Raw genomic sequence first — 5,543 nt, 5'->3', positions numbered from 1 at the left:
AACTAAAGAGCTTCTGCACAGCAAAAGAAACTACCATCAGAGTAAACAGGCAACCTACAGAATGGGAGAAAACTTTTACAATCTACTTATCTGACAAAGGGCTAATATCCAGAATCTACAAAGAACTTAAACAAATTTACAAGAAAAAAGCAACCTCATCAAAAAGTGGGCAAAGGATATGAACAGACACTTCTCAAAAGAAGACATTTATGTAGCCAACAGACATATGAAAAAATGTTCATCATCACTGGTCATCAGAGAAATGCAAAGCAAAACCACAATGAGATACCATCTCACACCAGTTAGAATGGCAATCATTAAAAAGTGAGGAAACAACATATGCTGGAGAGGATGTGGAGAAATAGGAATGCTTTTACACTGTTGGTGGGCGTGTAAACTATTTCAACCATTGTGGAAGACAGTGTGGCGATTCCTCAATGATCTAGAACTAGAAATACCATTTGATCCAGCAATCCCATTATTGGGTATATATCCAAAGGATTATAAATCATGCTACTATAAAGACACATGCACATGTATGTTTATTGTGGCACTATTCACAATAGCAAAGACTTGGAACCAACCCAAATGTCCATCAATGATAGACTGGATTAAGGAAATGTGGCATGTATACACCACGGAATACTATGCAGCCATAAAAAAGGATGAGTTTATGTCCTTTGCAGGAACATGGGTGAAGCTGGAAACCATCATTCTCAGCAAACTATCACAAGGACAGAAAACCAAACACCACATGTTCTCACTTGTGGGTGGGAATTGAACAATGAGAACACTTGGACACAGGGTGGGGAACATCACACACTGGGGCCTGTTGTAGGGTGTGGGGCTGGCAGAGGGATATCATTAGGAGAAATACCTAATGTAAATGACGAGTTAATGGGTGCAGCACACCAACATGGCACATGTACACCTATGTAACAAACCTGCACGTTGTGCACATGTACCCTAGAACTTAAGGTATAATTAAGAAAAAAAAAGTTTTGTTATCAGACCTGGCTGCCACATTCAAGATTGGTGTAGAGTGTGTGCAGGAGAGAGGAGACTGAAGACTGCACTATTTGCAAGAATTGGCAATATGCAGCCTGGGAAAGAGAAGACTGGGCGGCATCATAGATGTCCCCAAATACCTGAAGTGCTGTCCTATCGATGGGAAATTGTTTCTTCTATGTGGCCTTAAAGTTGAAATTACAAGGAAATCTACTTTGGCTCAATAAAAAGGGGACCTTTTTAGCTTGTCGAGGTGGGCTGGGATGGTGTGGCTCTCGAAGGGTTCAGATGTAGGCTGGCGTTGGTGGGTGATGTAGGAACAGTTTGTGGCTGTGCCCAATGACTGTCAGAGCGCTTTGCCTGGTGAGCCCCTCTCTTGGCTGAGTGAGTTGTTCCTGGTGTACATGCCACATTCCTCCCTGTCTCCCCTGCCTCCCTTTGTGTGGTGACTGTTGCTCATTGTTTCTAGTTTAAAGTGCCTATGATTTGCTTTATGCTTACAAATATTTTGTTACCAAGTATTCCAATTTGTTTATTTGATCTTCACACTTCCAGCATTGCAGCAGACTTGCAAATACTGACTTTGCATACACGGAATTTGTATTGTCCACTTTCTACACTTCCTTCAGTCTGGACCATGTCAGACCCTCTATCACCTTGGACACAAACATATGGCAGATACAAGAGAGTGGTGGATATAGAACATGTAATCAAGTATAATGCTGGGAAAACAGGATTCCAACATACTGGATGATGAGATTTGGATGGCTAAATCTGGTGCAGAGAAGAGCACTTCTTTCAAATCCAAGTCATTCTCACAGGGAACACTGCAAAACACTCTACAAAAGGAAGCCCATCTGAAGGCCCACCTCTTGAATATATATTCTATTCTCCATGTTTTCATTCTTTTTCCTTGCTCCTGTGCCAAACCCTTGCCCACCACCACAAAGAACAGATTATCTGTGACTAGTCACTGAGAGACCCACAGCATCATTTCCACCACCCTTTAAGGCTGTGGATAAGTGGTAAACACCTGGATTATCTTTGATTCTTATTGTCTACTTAGGATATCTATAACCTGCTTGGTTCATTTCCTGGCTCAAAGAAGGTGCTCAATAAAAATTTGTCACATGCATCTGGCCTGGACTACTACATGCCCCTCAAGTAGTCTTTCTGGCCTCTAGTCTTGACCCTTTAGTCAGTTCTTCACATATCCAGTCAGAATTATCTTCCTAACATGCTAATCATTTAATTTCCACTCTTAAAATTCGCCTGTGGCTCTCAGGATAAAGTCCAAACTCCTTACCATGGCAACCAAGGCCCCTTATGATCAGATGCCTACCTACCATCTCTCTTGGACCTCCCTGGCTCTTCACTGTCTGGCTATAGCTCCACCAGACAGCTCTTTTGGTTTATATCACCTTCTCCAGGATCTTCCAACACACTGGGCTGGGGTAAGCATCTCCTAATGTGTTTGTCTCCATCATACCCTATCCTTGCCCCTATAGTGGTTCTTAACATGTTGTACTGAAGTTGTCATCTCTATCATTAAGACTGTAAACCAGCCGGGCGCGGTTGCTCACCCCTGTAATCCCAGCACTTTGGGAGGACGAGGTGGATGGAACACGAGGTCAGGAGTTCGAGACCAGTCCGGCCAACATAGTGAAAGCCCGTCTCTATTAAAAAAAAAAAAAATTAGCTGGGCATGGTGGCAGACGCCTGTAATCCCAGCTACTCAGGAGGCTGAGGCAGGAGAATCGCTTGAACCCAGGAGGCGGAGGTTGCAGTGAGCCGAGATTGGGCTATTGTACTCCAGCCTGGGCAACAATGCGAGACTCCATCTCAAAAAAAAAAGAGCGTAAACCTCCTTAGAGAACAAATATATGCTTCTCAGTCCAGTGTCCGGACAAAAACGGGCTCACTAAATGTCTGTGGAAAGCATAAACACATCCTGCATATTTATGCCCATTTTATAGGATTCCACTGATCTTTCCTAATAGACACAGCACACATATGTGGAGTGGGCAGTGACTGAAGTTAACAGTAGTTCCTGTTTCTTGCTCTGCCATTAACAAAACATGATTTTAGAGGACAGAATGGATAATTAAAATTTTAAAGTCCCCAAATTAGGGCTTATTGGTATTTTGAATGACTTTTCTCATTTCATCTTTGTTTTACAACGTACTATTATTCCCATATATATAGAGTGAGACTTTTTTTCAGAGCAAGACTCTCTCTCTCTATATATATATATAGATGGGAAATTGTTTCTTCTATGTGGCCTTAAAGAAAGTTGAAATTACGAGGAAATTTACTTTGGCTCAATAAATACTACTTTGGCTAAATATACATATAGAGTCTCCCTCTTGTCGCCCAGGTTGGAATGCAGTGGCGTGATCTTGGCTCACTCCAACCTCCGCTTCCCGGGTTCAAGTGGTTCTCCTGCCTCAGCCTCCTGAGTAGCTGGGACTACAGGCGCCCGCCACCACACCTGGCTATTTTTTTTTTTTCACTTTTAGTAGAGACGGGAGTTCGCCACGTTGGTCAGGCTGGTCTCAAACTCCTGACCTCAAATCATCTGCCTACCTTGGTCTCCCAAAGTGCTGGGATTATAGGCGTGAGCCACCGTGCCTGGTCCCCACGTGTAATTTCTAAGTAAACGTTTAACTTCTTATAAAAATATTCCTATGAAAATGAGTTTATATACTTCCACATTAAGAAGTGGTTAAAATGCAGAAACTGGGCACTGTAAAGCTCATGCGTCTCTCCCATGGAATATAGAAAAGTGCCTTGCAGTCTGAAACATCTAGGTTAAAATGCTGTGTCAGTTACTTAGGGGTTGTGATTTAGGAGCAGTTCCTTGGATGGCTGTGAATGTTAAAAGTGTGACAAGTACCCCATATTGCATTTGGCATATGGTAGGGGCTGAAATGTTCGTTCTCTTCCTCTCACTTATGGTTTTAGGGAAATCTGGGAATGCAGAGGTTCATTAAGCTATCATTTCTTCTTTCACTTTTGAAATAAAAGGCATATTAGTTTCTTAATTCAGTTTTACTTTAATAAGCCACCTTTTGAGCAATAGATGACTCTTTAAGTATATGTGAAAAATGTAATTATGTGCAGTCATATGTGCCCCTATTGTCTCCAGTATCTTTTAAAGGAAGTAAAATTGTATTTTAAAATATAAAGGATGTAAGAAACAAACTGACAACGGTAATGTCCCAATGAATCCTGAACATTTATTATTTGGGAGAATATCCAATATTGATTCTTTGTTTTCCAGCTCATAATGATCAGAAAATATACATTTGAAATGAAAGTCAAAGAAAAGAATAATTACATATAATACATATTACAGATTTATTTGTACATAAGCAAAGCAGTACTAAAAGCATATTTCTGTGCTCACAATTAGTGAACATGGCAATTTTCTGTTTAAAGCTGCAGCAACTCAAATCCTCCCAGGGTCAATAAAGAAAAACATATTGAGAAATACATTTAGGGCTATCACCATGTCTGGCTGTAAATCTATTTTTTAATCTTTCCCCTCCCCCCTTATATATGTATATACTTTATTGCCTTTATATTTCTGCTGGTTTAATATAATTAGTATACTAAATAGTTTTCTGCATTTATTTGGTTTCTAAAAATATATAAAATGCATTGAAAAGAGCGCCCGCAGCTTTTAGGCAGTCACTGTCCTGGCATCGAAAGCTTATTCTGGAGATGTAAAGCAGCAATACTGAATAAATAGTGATTGTTTTGTCTTCTTGATACAGCTGATGGCCTTCACCCCAAACTTAAAAATACTGTAGCAAATAGTATAAACACGCAACTTAAAAAAAAAAAAAAAAAAAAAAAAAAAAAAAAAAAAAAAAAAATAATTCTAAAAAAATTGTAAACTAAAAAAAAAACATAATATAAAAGTAACACTTACGAGCTAATTTTAACACAATATAAACCAATAAAGACAACTTTAGGTAGAACAGGGATGTGAACACAGCACGGGTATATAAATTAAGGCCCAATTTATCAAAGGCAATGCACAACAGGAACTGTCCATCTGCCCACGCACTTTGCATGCCTGAAATCGGAAGTTTTTGTCTTTTCTGTGTTATTTCCTTAATCCGTTACAGTTCTGTGTTGGGAGATGTTCACAGAAATGGCTTCAAATGAACAGTTTGTTTCTCTAAAGACCATTTTGCTCTTATTCACAGAGAAAATTTTCCTTTAATGCAAGTGTAAATTACATTTATGCTGTGGAAGCAAGTGCTTACATGTTCTCGTTATATACTGCTATACTTCCCATTTCACACCATAAATTCTATTTTTTTACTGTATTTATATAGTTTTTACTCTATCAGTCTTGCTGTAGCTCTTGTTTATGACTAATTTGAACTAAAGGAATTGATGGTTAGCTCATTGATGACTGGGAGAATTAAATAGGTAACTCCTATTAATACCAACTGAAGTCTCATATTATAAAAAAGTCCCTGTGCATCAAGACAAAAAAAAAAAAAAAAAAAAAAAAAAAA

The sequence above is a fragment of the Rhinopithecus bieti genome, unplaced genomic scaffold (assembly GCF_001698545.2).
Source record: "Rhinopithecus bieti isolate Rb0 unplaced genomic scaffold, ASM169854v2 scaffold_72161, whole genome shotgun sequence".
NCBI lineage: Eukaryota > Metazoa > Chordata > Mammalia > Primates > Cercopithecidae > Rhinopithecus > Rhinopithecus bieti.
The sequence above is the reverse complement of the archived record's forward strand: the minus strand, read 5'-3'. Positions refer to the sequence as shown.